The sequence below is a fragment of the Panthera leo genome, chromosome B1, assembly GCF_018350215.1.
Source record: "Panthera leo isolate Ple1 chromosome B1, P.leo_Ple1_pat1.1, whole genome shotgun sequence".
NCBI classification, from domain to species: domain Eukaryota; kingdom Metazoa; phylum Chordata; class Mammalia; order Carnivora; family Felidae; genus Panthera; species Panthera leo.
The window spans coordinates 122663447-122679962 of record NC_056682.1 but is presented as its reverse complement, the minus strand read 5'-3'; the positions used below and the strand labels follow the sequence as shown (position 1 = coordinate 122679962).

Here is a 16516-nt window from a genome sequence, read left to right as displayed (position 1 = left end):
AACACCATATGATCTCACTCATATACGGAATTTAAGAAACAAAAACAAATGAACAAAGGAGAAGAAAGAAAAAAAAAAGACCAACCAAGAAACAGACTCTTAACTATAGAGAACAAACTGATGGTTACCAGAGGGGAGGTAGGTGGGGGCATAGGTGAAATAGGAGAAGATTACGAACATACTCACTGTGGTCAGCACTAATATATGGAATTGTTGAATTATTATATTATATACCTGAAATTAACATAACACTGTATGTCAACTACACTGCAATTAAGATTTTTTAGATAATAAAATAAAACCAGTAACCATGAGAGACAGGGAGGTGGCTCCATGTGGTGTGAACACTAAATGTGGTTCTAATCACATCTCACCAGGTAAGAACACGGTGTCCTGAGCAGGGAGGCAGAATCCAGACCTCACTGAGGTTTCTCTCTGGCATGGCCATTGACAGCCCTTAGGGCACCTTATTTTAGAAATGGGTAAGCTTGCTAAGTTGCTTTATGAGAAATACAAAAAGACCCCTTCCACCACCAGGCTGACCCATCTCTATGGCCTGGGAGGTTGGAGAGCAAGCTACATTTCAGTGAATTCAGCCTTCTCTTGCCCCTCAGCTAGGGGCCCCTGTACCAAAAAAACATGTTCCAACTGCACACAGGGCTCTGTCCCAAAGTTAAAGTGTAGTAACGCATTATCATCAATAACGTAGTTGTACCTCATTTTTCCTGGGCTTCCTAATTCTGGAGAGAAACCACTACCTGTCAAAAATGCACCAGGATCCCTTCATTGGAAATTGAGGTATATTGCATTCCAAAGAACAGTTAAGTGAATTCTCTATCCCATCTCCCTACTATGCACTCAAAAAAAGAAAAAACGGAAACAAAACACTAAGGAAACACAAGCAGCAAACATCACAGAGACAGGTTGGAAGGGAAGGCTTAAAGCCCAGTGCTGCAAGCAGGGGACAGTGAGCACTGAATGAAAAGGCTAGAAGACAATGGCTAAGCATCAAGGGATTTACAAGAACAATGATACATCCTTCAATTATATTCTTTGGCTTAATCTTTTAGTTTTTGTAATGTTCAAGTGAAATCCATTTACAATTTCCAGAACAAAGCCAACAGTACCCTCAAATTTGCTTAGCAGACCTAAACAGTAACAATGTTGTAACTGGCAAGGACCCTTTTGCCTTTAAAGGAACATTTAAATGTGTGTTAACATAATGTTAACTACACTTCCTGAGGTGATGATTTCACAACATATACATGTATCAAATCATGCAGTATACCTGAAACTAGTATGTTGTATGTCAATTATATCTCAATTAAAAAGTCAGCATGAGAGATCCTTGTGGTAATGAAACTGTTCTATACCTTGACTATTGTGGTAGATAACATGAACGCACACATGATAAAAAATTCATAAAACTACATATACCCCGCCCCCCAAACACACAAAATACTGGTGATATCTGAATAAGCTTGGTGGATTGTATCAATGTGAGTTTCTTGGTTGTGATGTTATCATTTTGCAAGATGTTACCACTGGAAGAAGGCAGGTGAAGGGTACATGAGATCGCTCTATTATTTCTTACAACTGCAAGTGAATCTACAACTATCTCAAAATAAAAGTTCAATTAAAATAGCAATGATAATGATAATGATAAAGGGCAACATAGGCAGGCCACCTTGTAGGCACAATACTAAGGGAATGTATGACAGACCCAGCATGACCTCCGTCATCTCTCCAGGAGCACACTCCTCTCTCATTCCCTCCTCCCCAGCCAGCCTTTCCCCACTTCAGGGTCTTCCAACGTGTTGCCCCCCTGCCTGAAATACTGCAGCTCTTCTCACCTTTTGGCTGGCCTTCCCCATGCCTCAGGTTCCAGCTACAGCATCCTTTCCCCAGAGAGGCTTTCCCCCCAACCTACGCAGTGCTCTTCCTGGGATTCCTCTTCAAATGCTGGGTTTTGTTTCTCTCGCGACAGCACTTACCAAAATGTATACATTTCTTTTTCCTGCAGTATTTATGTACTTATTCCCTGGCTCCCTTATAGAGGTCAATGCCAAGATGTCAAGAATCATTTCTGTTTTGTTCACCATTTTATACCCAGCCCAGTGACAGTCACCAAGCTCGGTGTGCATCTACTGAAGGAACTTGGGAGGACGGAAGAGACACCACAGTCAAAAGGACAGTGACGGGCCCTGTGCTGGAGACCAAGTCAAACAGCTCTGGGCTGAGCCCAGCATCTGCACTTTCTAAGTTCCACAGCTGATTGAGATGCACAATGCCCTATCGAGAGGGGTACTAACCTAACATTTGCCTGGCAAAAATAACATACTCAAATACCCAATCACTCTATACAAAAGTAGTCTGAAGAAAAACGTACAATAGTGCCCCAATTGCTGATAAGCAATCTGTCCGTAAAGTAGGAGGCTTACAAATGGTGGCTATGCTCTACTCTCTCATCGTATTTCCAGATATTCTGACCATACCATAAATGATTGTAATAAAACCTACCCAGGATATTAGAGTTTCAACAAGCACACGGAAAAGCGATATTGTGAGTGAACAAGAATCCATATACACTAAGCTAGTTTAACAGCTGCAACCATCTTACCCATAAGCCTGTGTTCTCTGATAATGCAAATGTGGTCTTTGCAAAACACCAAGGCCCAAAATCCCTTCCTTCATAATGCAACAGAGTCCCAGCCTGCTTACTTCAGTGTCTGTTAACACACCAGTCTTTCCCCATACAATTTTCTAGTCCCTGTTGTAGACATCAAAGCTTTGGCCAAACAACAACAAACATGGTGACTGATATAACCCAGTCCTGCCTAAGATCTCTCCTGGTGGTGGTTACAGCAGAAATTATTACAGGTAGATAATGAGAAATGCGGGGAGGGGTCAGGTGGGAGAGGCAGTCTATGAGTTTAAAACGCATGGTCATTGTCACTGCTAAATGCCAGTTTTTCATCTCAAAGATCCCCCCCAACAATGCTAACACTCAAGCTGCATTTTCTCATTGCTTTCCAATGTTATCCCTCCCTAGGCACAACCAATTATCACTTCCAGCCTTCACCTAGCTAACTAAACAGCCCCTTGCATGTCTTTATCCTTTCATTTCTGGAACTGTTCTGCTCACAGAGCTATTCACTCTGAAATTTTACCAAAACAACTGCCAACTGCCTAAACAATTATTTCATTTTTAAGAAAGTATTTCAGCAGTGGCTGGATATCTCAAAGCACAAATGAGTTTTCCAGTGTTCGGTTTTCAAAAGTCACTTGGTATCATTCATCTGTAGCTTACAAGAGTAGATGCAGAGAAAGGAGCTGAGCTGCCTAAAACTTGAGGGAGGGATCTCAAGACTAACTCAGAGTTCTGCTTAGGGCCCTACTCTAGTCCTACAAGCCAGATTCCCATCTTCAATTCAGCCACAGACCTGCCACACCCACCGTACTTTCTAAGGAAAAGGCCCTAGGCTGCTCCCAGTACCATGGGGACAAAGTTTTCCAGCTGAAGTGATGGCCCCACTCCCAGCTGTTTGGACTCGAAGTGAGCCCATGACCCAATGCAAAGATGGTTCAGCGGGACCTTGCAGAGGTCAAGAAAGGCTTGAGCCATTCTCGATTTTAATACTCTCAGTTATGTTAATAAAGAATTGACAAGATATTTTAATACCTACATTGAACAAATTAACATTTCTAACACCCAAACACTTATGACTAATTATGCTCTTCATAAGACAGTTACAAGATTTATAAAACATATTAATTCATAGTGCACTACAGGCAGAATATCCGTTAATGAGAAACAAATTTAGATTTGGATGATGAATGCCGTCTTCTTTCAATCCTGCCAGTTTGTCTCTGTGACTGAGTATAGAGGCTCGTGTGGAGAGAACACTAACAGAATCAATTTGAGGCCCTTCGAGCACGCGAGGCCCACGCTACATGGCCTTGCAGTCAAGCCCTTCTACCCTCCTCCCTGACATCACACACACTATGCCCTTCTGGTCAACATCACAGGATAAAGAATTTAATTAAAAGTTCTACTTAACAAAGATGATGGTAATTAGCTAGACCCATGAAAAGTCATCCTAGCTGGTTTAAAGAAAGAGGCAGTAGTCACAAACTCCTGCTGGTGACACCCCTGATCTAGATCTTGGATCCAGAGCAACCTGTCAACATATGACCTGTGAGGCCTGGCCCCTCACAGGAACACTGTTTCCATCTTTGGATATTCCTGAGATTCTCATCCCTCTCGTTACATATAATCTGAACCATAACCCCCTGCTACAGAGTTGTTGTGCTGTGGGACCAGGAGAGCCTAGTGCCACACTTGCCTGAAAATTGCTGAGAGACCACCCCTGTGCAAAATTTACCCAAGCCTGAAAACCTCAGGGGGTTAAACAGAATACAGTACTTTTCCACTGCACTTAGCAAATCACTCCCACCTTTATGGTTTCACGGCCCTTCCTTTCTGTTTTGTGCTCAATCCCTCAGCTTCTCTCTTCACTGAGAGAGTACAGCATTCAATTCAGTATTTCCAGATTCTCAGATGCAGAGATTTCTCAACAGTGCTTTTAGGGAAAAGAAAAACACTACATTAAATATACACGTTGATTCTTTGATCCACTGGAATTCCAACATGTTTTTAAAAGTCAACGTCATAGAATGAACAAAATAAGGTAAATGTGTCTATTTCAATTAGGAAGAAGCGATGGAATTAAGGCAGAAATGGCCAAATCTGGCCGGCAGCACAGTCCTGGGAAACATACAGGGCATTTGGCAGCTACAGCTAGGCAAGAACTAGGACAATAAGAACCAAAAGGAAGCAAGACAAAGATGCTGCAACTCACCTCAGACAATGCACACACAATGTCTAGAGAAGGTTTCCAATTTCCCAGAGCTCTGCACTAGAACCTCATCCAAACACTGGGTAGATTTGCAATGCCGTTCTGGTTGCACTTTTCTGTCACAAGGTTTCTTAGTTCCATATTAACCCACCCCACTCAGCTCTTGCTTCTTTTGCATTCCATCAAATCTGCATCAATCCTCAGAATTGTACCCCTGCTTCCCTCTTAAAAATTAGAGCCCTCAGAGAAAAAGGAATCATTGGGGAGGACATAAGAAGTGACCTCTCATGAAGGACACTTCCAGGACCTGAGCCCAATTCCTGAGAAACAACCCATGTTTACACAGACCATTCTGAAGAGGAAGCCCAAAGCTCTTGGAGTCTGTTCTACCTTGAAATAATTCTTCCGAATATGGGTCACTTAGCATTTAAGAACCTAACAGGTCAGAGGAGAGGCAATGTGAGGTCTTTACCTCTGGTAACTCTGACAAGTGCTAATAAAGAAACCAGCTAGATCTGATGCCCAAAGGACAGTAGGGACATCACAAAGAACAAAGCACAGTCTCAGCCCTCCCAGGGTCTAGCTGCACAGTCTCAGACAAGTGGTGAAACCTTTCTCAGGTCTCAGTCTCCTCCTCTCAACCTGAAGGGGTTGACCAGATGGCCTCCACTGCCACTGCAAGAATATGCTTCTATAATTGTATGTCATGTGTCCTGTAAGTTACCTCCCTAACAGCAGTTGCAACCAGTACTGTCCCAACAACAAATGAGAGGAGATCCTTTCCAGGCTTCAGAGAAAGATAAAATAAAATAATGATAAAATAAAATAATGATCCATAAAATAATGATCCATAAAATAATGATACATACTTTGATTTCCAAATTCTTAAAAGCTAGATATGGACAAACACCACCCAAATCTTTAAAAAAGAAAAGCAAAAGAAAGGGTTTGTGCTTCACTTTAAGAAGTAAATTTGTGGAGCCCATTATTCAAAGAAGCAAACACCAAAATATATGAAGATACATATTGTAATAGCAATGTAACAGAACAGATGGTAGCTACATTTGTGGTGAACTCAGCATAATGCATAAACTTGTCAAGTCACTAAGTTGTATGCCCATAACTAATGTAACATCCTGTGTCAAGTAGATGCAAATAAATATATATACGTATGAAGATACATATGATGATTTAATCAGTGTTGGGCATTAAAGATCTTATACTTCTATCATCATCTGGTCTGGCCTCTTCATAGAGAAGAAAAATTAGGCACAGAGAAATTAGGTAATTTGCCCAAGGACTCCCAGCTAAGAAGAGGCAGGCCAAACAGTAGCACCCAGCCAAGAATGATTTAATTAGTCCGAAAAGGTATCAGAATAGGTTAGCAAATTCTGGGTTAAGCGCCTAGTCTTTGGAAGCTACAGTCAAAGAGGACAGCCAAGCCCTCCCACACAGCATTGCTCACGGCTCTCATACACAGGCCGGAGCACCAGGCTGACCAGTGCAGGACGCATAGATCTTTGGCTCCCACATTCACACATTTCCATCCAGGACAAAGACGGCAGAAGCCCCACAAGGCAAAGAGCAGCTGACACCCCTCCCAAAACAGGCCAGTGGCTCCTAAGTGCTTAGGACCTCAGATTCCAGGCCAGGTTTCCCAGTTCACTGTTGTTTTTGTGCCACACACAGCCACCTCACCACACCACGGGAAGCTAATGCCACCAGGGCCAGCCCACCAGCAGCAGCTGCCCCAAAGATATCACCCCAGGACCTCACTTCCTGCTCTGGCAATCAAGCCCTCCTCCGTGCCAGTTCAAGGTCTGGCCCATCGTTTTTCAAAGCGTAGAGCTGGACAGGCCCCAGATATCCAAGAAACCATCTGTTACCCAACTCTCCTTCCTCCAAATTCACTTCACAACAGACCACAGATCTACCACCATCCCTGGTTACACAAGTAGGAACTATCAAGAACCTTCTGAACTGAGGCCCCCTTGGAGAGCTCCTCCCATGATGACCCTTGTCCAGAAAGGGAGGAATCACCAGTGTTAAACCAGACATCCTGAAATCAACGCATTTATTCTGACAGCATTAATTATGGTGAATGTCAGAAAAAGGCAGAAAAATACATTCAACTTTCTAAAGTCCTAGAATTTTAAGCCATTTCTCCTTTTCAATTTCTATTTATTCTTGAATAGACACTTTTCAAAGCAAAAGTCATGAGTATTAAAGACAAGGTTGCGGGGGTGGTGAGGGGGGGTGCTCCTGGGTGGCTCAGTCAGTTGAGCATCTGAATTCACCTCAGGTCATGATCCCACAGTTCGTGAGTTCGAGCCCCACATTGGGCTCTGTGCTGACAGCTTGGAGCCTGATGCCTGCTTCTGATTCTGTGTGTGTGTCTCTCTCTCTGCCCTTCCCCTGCTCATGCTCGCACTCTCTCTTTCAAAAAATAAACATTTAAAAAAAAGTATTAAAGACAAGGTGGGAACAATCGCACTAATAACCTACAAATATCCCAAACTTAGAACAGTATAACCTTACTTTCCAATTAAGAGCAAAATCAGAATAAGATTGAGCACTCTTTGAAAGCCATTCCAATATTACTAAATTTAAATTCCAAGTAAACCCCAAGCAGTTACATTTGCATAATAATAGTCATAATAGCTAACATTGATTGAGCATTCACTATGTGCCAGACTGTATAAGGATCCTCATACATAGGATCTCACTAAGTTCTTCTAACAGCTCTATTATGATCTCCCCCTTAAGTGAAGGGGGCATACGGAAGGTAACTAACTTGCCTAAGATCATAGCGATAAGAAGTGGCAGGGTTAATGTTCAAAACGTAGGTCCACAGGACTCCAAAGCCAGTGTCTTTAACATTACCCCACACTGTGCTGGGGTCTTTGGTGTGTAGAAGCAAAAACTAAAACTGCATTTTAATTTACTGAACCGCATCCCTCTGCATTTTAAGAGGTTCTGTGTAAATGACTGCCCTGAAAATTTGCCGGCAAGGAAGGGAAACTGGCACTCGGCTGCCAAGCCTGTAGCACAAATGTCAAGCGGTATGCAGGAGCCGGAGGAGTAAGTGAACCGTGTACCTGGCAAGGTTACGTGTGTGTCTGTCTCAGACTCGAAATTTTTCAAAGAAGTGAAGAGCCGAGGAGATGGGAAGGAGAATCTCATTCTCAATTCTGCAGAGCGTGTTAAATAAATATGATCAGCCCCACACAGCTCTGATAAAGTCAGTCTGTTAAAAATAAGCTATAGCTCTTACTACCTTCCTTTCCTCACCCAACAGGCACAGCAATCCATGAGCAGCAATCCATGAGCACACACACATACCTTATTAGTACTAGCCTATTTAAACTCTAAATTTTTAATTCTGTTTATTCTCTTGTGGGGAATTCATTCAGCAAACATTTGGCTTCACTTATACTTGTGTTGCTATGTTTTATTGCTGGCATCCAGAGGATGTGCTCTTGGGTAGTGATCTCAGGGGTCTCCTGCAGTATCAATAGTCACCAGGCAGCCAGATTTATGGCTGGACAATGGAGATCAGGAGGATTAAAAATACAGGCACGGGCCCCTGGGCATATTTACTAGTGGTCACACTTGGATTGGCTGCACAAGCTCGTGAGGTTTGGGATAGAACGGAATACCTTCCCTTGCTGTGCCTTTTCGAATTCTTCACAGTCAACTTCCATTTCATAGTCTTACCAAGCACCCATTATGTGCCAGCCACTGTGTTAGATGCTGGGAATGCTATGGTGAGCAAAGTAGGTTTATCGCCTAGTTGGAAAGACAAATTAATCCAATGATGACACAAATGAGTGATTTACAGGGGAACACTCTGAATGAACACAGATGAAGAAGTACTGTGGCAGTTTTGGTTTTTTTTGTTTTTTTTGTGTTTTTTTTTTTGATGGATCTGTTATTTAATTAGGTTCTTTGTAAGAAATTTAGAACACCAATTTGTGAGGGTAAACTCCATTCGTGAGAGCAAACACAGAGCGGAGGTAGCCCTGAAGCTGAGGAACGGCTTTGATTTTTGGCAGAATTTGCGAGTCCACAGCTTTCTGATCAACCTCGCGCTGCTCTGTAATCTCATATTTCTCTTTCTCCGTGTCGAAGATCTCACCTTCCTGGTGTCTGGGCTTATGCAGCTTCTTCTTCTTGAAGTAAGCATCAGTGAGGTGTTTGGGGATTTTCACATTGCTGATATCAATTTTGGTGGAGGTGGCAATGACAAATTTCTGGTGTGTTCTACGCAGAGGAACTCGATTAAGGGACAGAGGTCCAGTCACAAGTAGCAAGCCACTGCTCAGTTGCTTCAGGAAAACCACTCTCTTGCCTCTGTGGCGCCCAGTGAGGATGATCAAAATGGTCCCAGGAGTGATGCTAGCTCACAGTTTCCTCACATGCTGACTAAAAGGTTTTTTGCCGTGGCTCAACAGCTTCCGAGGCACATCTTCAGTAGGATAATACCTAGGCATTTTGCGAAGTTTAACCACTCGGGTACCACCATTCTTGTCACCACCAACTGGTTTTGTGACAGTAGCAAGAACCTTCTCCTTCTTTTTCTTTTCAATCCTGGATTTAGCTGCTGAATACTTCCTCTTGTACATGGCCTTTCTCGAATACATAGCCGATCGGGAATACCTGCCAATTCCTCTGACTAGGACAGGGTTTCAGCTGCAGTGGGGCTTCCCCTTCTTTGGCGTTTTAGCCTTGAGGTTACCCTTCTTAACCTTGCCACCAGCATCAGCCTTCTTGGCTTCAGGTTTCTTCTCCTTAGCATCCGGCTTCTCAGCTTTTTTGCCCGCCATCTTGCAAGATCCTGTGGCAGTTTTTAACCACAGTCGCAAATTCTGATATTCCTCCATTGAAGGGGAGGTCTAAATCTCCCCTTGTGAATCTGGGGCCGGGGGGGGGGGGGGGGTGGGGGGCAGGGCTGGACAGCTTCCACCACTAGAGAGTGAGGTGGAAATGATGCTACGGATTGCCAAAGCTAGGTCCTAAGAGGTCGTGCAGCTTCTTGCCTTTTTTTTTTTTTTTTTTTTTTTTGCGCTGGAATACCCACTCATGGAGCCCTGAACCATCCTGTAACAAGTCTAACTATCTTGAGGCTGTCCCGCTGTGATGAAGTCTAAGCCACATCAAGGAACCATGGATAAGAGCGCTGGTCAGACCAGTCTTTGGGTCATCCCAGGCCTGGCACCAGACACAGGCTCCCAGAAGAGTCCAGCCCCAAGCTGTTGAGCTCTAACCTGTCTGCCAACCTCAGACATCACAGAGGAGATAGACCACTCATCTACAGTGTATCTGAATTCCTGACATACCTGGAGTCCTGACAGACTCCAAGAGCAGAACAGAACGGTGGTTGTTTAACACCAGAAGTTTCCAAGTGCTTGGTTGCACAGCGGTAGATAACCAAATGAAGGGTAGCATATGTAATAGAAGAGGCTGCCTTATCCTGGAAGCCCTACGTGAAAATATCCCTGGAGCTGCAGTTGGAAAGGTGGAAAGGCTTCAACAAATGGAAGGAAGGGGATGGCAAAAACAGGAATAAAAGCAGCTCGTAAGCACAGGTCCTGCGGTTAAAGGGAGAAAGCCAGCAGGCCAGAACACAGACTAAGAGAAAATGAAAGGGCTGAGGGGATAGGCAGGGGCCAGCCTAGGTTCAGGGCTTTGGTCTCTTACTTGACAGCAATCAGAAGTTCCCTAACAGTTGTTTTTTGGTTTGGGGTTTTCTCTAATTGAGGTAAGATTCACATAACGTATAAGTTCCTGTTATGGGTTGAATTAGGTGTCTGAAAAATGCATATGAAGTCAAAACCAGTACCTCAAAACGTGACCTTATTTGGAAATAGGGTTGTAACAGATGTAATTAGTTATGATAATTAAGCTGGGCCCTAACCCAATAGGGCTGCATCCTTATGAAATGGGGAAATATGGACACAGACATGCACATAGCAAGAATGTCACGTGAAGACAAAGGCAGGGCTGGAGTGAAGGGTCTATGAGCCAAGGAACGTCCAAGATTGCCAGCAAGCCATCGGAAGCTACGAGAGAATCCTCGAACAGATTCTCCCTCCACACCCTCAGAGGGAGCCAACTTTGCCAACACCTTGATCTCAGACCGGTAGCCTCCAGAGCCATGAGACAAGACGTTTCTCCATTTTACAGCACTGAGTCTGTGGTACTTTGTTACAGCAGCCCTAAAGAACTAATACAGGCATCATTTTCACCTGTGCAATTCAGTAATTTTTAGCATCTTCAAAATATAGTGCAATAATCACCACTATCTAAGTCTAAAACATTTTCATATCCCCAAAGGCAATCCTGTTTGCTTCTTCCCCAGCCCTGCCAACTATTAGTCTGCTGTTTTTATGAATTTGCCTTTTCTGGACATCATATAAATGGACTCACACAATATGTGGCCTTTTGGGTCTTACTTCTTTTACTTTACATAATGTTTTCAAGGTTCATCCATGTTATAGGATGTATCAGCACTTCATTCCTCTATATAACAGCCAAATAACAGTCCAGTGTATGTATAGATCATCTTATTTACCCATTCATCAGTTGATGGACATTTGTTTTGACTTTTTGGCTATTATGAACAACACTGCTATTGAACATTCCTGGACACCTTTTATATGAACATCTGTTTGCTATTCTCTTGGGCAAATACCTAGGAGTGGAATTGCTGGGTCATACGGTAACTCTGTTTAACTTTTTGAAGAGCTGCCAAAGTGTTTTCCACCGGGGCTGTACTATTTCCACTCCCATCAGCAATGTCTGAGGGCTCCCTGGGAAGTTGTAAGCAGATGGGGTAAACCTCAAGATTGTGCTTTGAAAATAAGAAGAACCAGTTTTTGTGAAAGAACATGAATTAGTTTTGGACTGATGGGTGTGACATGCCCTTTAAAACATTCAAGTGGAAACGTCAGGTGAGAAAGGCTTGGAAAAGAAGCCAGTCGGCTCTGGAGTTAAAACTGGAGACTCCACAGCCATAGCTACGGAGTGAGGGCACCTGGGTGGCTCAGTCAGTTAAGCATCTGACTCAATGTTGGCTGAGGTCATGATCTCACACTTCATGGGATGGAGCCCTGTGTCAGGTTCTGCACTGACAGTACAGAGTCTGCTTGGGATTCCCCCTTTTCCTCTCTCTCTCTCTCTCTCTCTCTGCCCACCCCTGCCCGCCCCCCCCCCCCCCCCCCCCCCCGCTGGCTCCATTGCTTTTGTGCTCATGTTCTTCTCACTCAAATAAACTTACAAATAAACTAACATAGGGGTGCCTGGGCAGCCCAGTGGGTTAAGCATCCAACTTTGGCTAAGGTCATGATCTCCCAGTTTGCGAGTTGAAGCCCCACGTCAGGCTCTTATGCAGATAGCTCAGAGCCTGGAGCCTGTTTGGGATCCTATGTCTCCCTCTCTTTCTCTGCCTCTCCCCCTACTCATGCTTGCTCTGTCTCCTTCAAAAATAAATATTTTAACAAATTTTTTTGATAAATTAAAATAAAATGCTTAAGAGAAAATACAGAGTGTAGAACATGAGAAGCTTGGCCAGAACCTTTCAGGAGCTCCAAAAAATGAATAGTGTGGTAGAGGAAAAGGAATCTGCACAAAGGAGCATCTTATAAGTAGAATGTAACAAAATAATCAAACTGGTGGAATAAGAAAGAGGACGGTGACAGAGCAGGACAAGAGATTCACCAATAAGAACAAATCTGAAAAGGGTCTCACTTCTAACACTTTAACAAAGAAGATAAGCATCATTTTACTTCTTTCTACACTTTTTTTTTTTTTTTTTTTTTTTTTTTTTTTGCGCAGGGTGGGGCAAGGAAGGAGTCATGGTGGTAGAGAGCAATACTTTTAGGTTCCTCGGTCTTCTATGTAAGAAGTTAAACTACTTGACCTTTTATCAGAACTGGTGAATAAATGCTTTTCAGTCTGAACATCCAGCCACCTAACTTAAAATAGACCTCATGAGGGAGCTGTGTGGAAAGAATCTGGTTATGTACTTAACAGGGTCCTATTGTCTCATCAAAGCGTCTGAAAGCCGGGGAAGACAGTTGGACACCGCTTCAAAGTAACACGAAGAAATCAACAGCGATTAAAAGCGAGAGAATAATCATTCCTCTATACACCCTCACCGCCAAGTAGATATTTAATTACAGAGGCAAATCAAAAGAGGAGAATCCTAAGAATAAACCTATAATAATATGTTCTGTCCCATTTCAAAATTACGGTTTAGATTATTTCACTTCACAAAAGCCATACATAGTTCCAGAGATTATAAAACTCTTTACATATCAATCAAGAGTGTAACTAATCCTTTCAGGCCTACATAGCAAGGAATTGAATTTTAACTTTGTAATTATGGGAGCAAAAGTCTCAGGGTTAAATAAACATTGCCTTTAGCCGAGCAGAAGCCAGTCTGGTTCAGGCCAAGCCCCTCCTTGGATATAGAGTTATGCCCTTGGTTACCTACTCCTTGAGTGACCCACAATTTTCATACAAAAATCGGGAAATGTCAAATTGCATCACACTGAATTACTTTATTTGAATATAACATACACACAGTTGCATATTCACATCCTTTGAATGATAGAATTTTGTCAATTGACAGAAGAAGTGTCCTCCACAAGTCTGGAAATAAGAGCTTTAAGGTAAGTCTATGTCAGGCAGAAATCCAATTGACAGTAAGACCCGAAAAAATATCTTCTTTTGCTTTTTATGAAAACTATGCAATTGGTTCCAGTTATATTACCACATTCAACCATATTGGAAAAAGTAATAAAATCACTGTGAGTATTAGCTACAGTCAGGCATACATGCTGGTGTTTGTGCCTGGTATTTAACTTATGCTATTTCAAAAGCATTATTATCCCTGTTTTATAGACAAAGGTCCTGAGGTACAGAAGCTCCAAATCTTACCTCTGGTGAAATAGAACTGAAACACAAACTTTTTTTTTTTTTCTTTAAACTGCGATCCTAGGACTGCCTCTACTATACGGTCTTCACAGACTTGTGGGAATTTTTAGAACGTTAGTGCTAAGTACAGATGGAACTGCTGCGTAAACGATGAGAAAATAAAATAAAAAATGAAAGATGGTGATCTCCCAGTGGAAAAAAGACTCACTTAATATATATTTAACAAGTAACATTTTATTAGTAAGTTCTACAAGAAGTTACTTGATTTACTTTATTTTGTTGTTGGGGAGGCATAAAAATTTTAGATATGGGTAGTAATAAAACAGCAAATGTTCTCACGCACTATTTCCCACAGTACATAGGGAAAAGTTCTAAGCCCCTGATTCAAAGAATCAGTTGATCACGGTACTTGGAGAGACTATAAGATCAGTAACTAATGCTAATTAGTACTTAATGGGGTAGAGCCACAAACATTAACCTATTCATTAATGCTCACCACACATCTCTCAAGCAAGTAGGAGCATCCCTCTTTTATACGGGGAGTGCAGGGGGAAGCTAATGTTACAAAAGTGATGGCAACTGACTTCCAGGAAGTGCTGGTCATAAATACAAAAGGACAAACACTATACTTAAGATTTTAAACTTTATATAACCAGAGGCACAAATGAGCATATTTCTAGACACGACTAATAAATATACTCATCCTAAAACAACAATCATTGAAAATGCATAGCATTCCAGAAAACAAAATATGGTTTGAAAGCACTGAAATATAACAATAGCAATAAAAATAGGCAGGGGGAGGAGGAGGAAAAAGCCAGTAATTGCTAAGTCCTTACAGTATGCCAGACTCCGCTCTAAGTACCTTATGATCATTAATTCTCAACCCTCACAATGAGGTTGTGAAGTAGGTATTGTTATTTTTCTCCAATGTGGAAACTGAGTGACACTGATAGTTCAGAACAGGATGTGAAACTAGTCTGGCTCCAAAGTCCATGCTCTTGACCACAACATCACAGTTTAAAAAAAAAAAAAAAAAAAAAAAGGCACAACTTGTTTTCATGTTCAAATGAACATTACCATGCAAGACTGAATTTTAATTCAATAAGAAGAAAAAAGCCACTTAACGCTTTGCACTTAACCCTGTTCCCAGGGGTCCTTCAGAGATACATCCCATGGACCCCTGGGACAATACAGCACCCAGCCAGACCTGGTCCACTCCAGTTCTAAAACACACATTTGTATCTAAAATACTCGTTCCTCTCTTTCATGGCTTCATCCAACCTACTCCTTGAATCCAATTTCTCTTGAATACATTTAATAGCTTCTTTGCAAATGAATCCTATTAGTACTATTTATCCATTCCTTCCGAAACCATGTGTTTAGGGGGCTGGAAAATAGCATGTCAGTATTATGTTTATTTCACAAAATACACTGCTCTTTAAAAAAAATATTCTTGCCTAGAGCTTTATGCACTGAATCAGTTATAAAATTTACACTACAAGAATTTTTAGAAATTGAGTAATATGTTTAGAAGAAATAAAGCAAGAAGAGCAGAAACACTTCATACCTAAGTATCTCTAAAGGATTTTCCATACACCAATTATTCACTCATTCCAAAATCACTTGTTATTGTATTTATCAACCTGTGGTTCAAGGACCACCCACCTGAGAATCACCTGGAGGGTAGTTGTTAACAATACAGGTGAGACCTAATGAATTCTAGTTTCTATGTAAAAAAAAAAAAAAAAGTCTGCATCACCAACAACACACAAATGGGTTGTCCTCAAGTATGAGAGCCACTAAGTCCCTTCAGCGTGCCTTCAAGACAAACAACTATGCAAAGGGCTCATCACATTCCCTTAATCGCTCTCCCTGCTTCTACCCTTCTTCCTATCCCCACATATTTGCTATTCCCTATGTAACAGAGTGTTCTTTTCTCAAGCATAAGCCAGATCATGTCACTTCTCCGCTCAAAACTCTCCAAAGGCTTCTCATGGACACTCCATGGCCAGAAGCCCTGACTGATCTCCCATTACACCTTTCCTACCTCTCTCCCCTCAGCTCCAGCCACCATGCTGCCTCCTTCACACACCCAGCCCATCCAGGGCAAAGCCTTTGTACCCTCTAGGCTCCCTCCGCCTGGACCACTCCCCTACAGATACCTGCATGGCCTTTACCTCACTTCCTTTGGAGCCTTGCTCCAGAATCACCCTCACGGGAAGCCTCTCCTGGCCACCCTACCAAGAACCATCACACCCACCCCACTCTCTCCCGCCTGATTTTGTCCCCTTTAGCACCTATCACTATCTGACATACTTGCTAGTTTATTTATCTTGTTAGTGGTCTGTTACCCTCACTAAAATGCAAGCTTACACGTTGTCACTAAAATGTAAATAAGCTTCATAGAAGCAGGGTTTGTTTTTAAGTCTGTTTCATTCTTAAATGCATCCTACTTGGCCCATAGAAATCAAACAGTAATTACTGACTGAATATCAAAAATGCTCAAATAAACGTATTAATGGAGCATTGTAGGAACCTAAACGAGACAGCCACCAAGTCCTCTAGGGTACAGCCTACCTCTCTGCAGAGAAGGTAACACAAGATGGGGTTTGCAGGAGGAATACAGAATACCCTCTAAGAAAAGGAAAGATGTTCTACAGAACTGGCCGGCAATTTTCAAAAATGTCATCATCATGAAAGACAAGAATGAGGAA

General features: G+C 42.3%; 1 protein-coding gene and 1 pseudogene across 1 annotated transcript in view; both read right to left on the bottom strand.

Annotated features, from left to right (window-relative positions):
• TSPAN5 (tetraspanin 5) overlaps positions 1–16516 on the bottom strand; it is a 175386-nt gene that overhangs the window by 126190 nt on the left and 32680 nt on the right. The gene's annotated exons all lie outside the window — the stretch shown is intronic.
• LOC122218024 lies at positions 8757–9690 on the bottom strand (annotated as a pseudogene).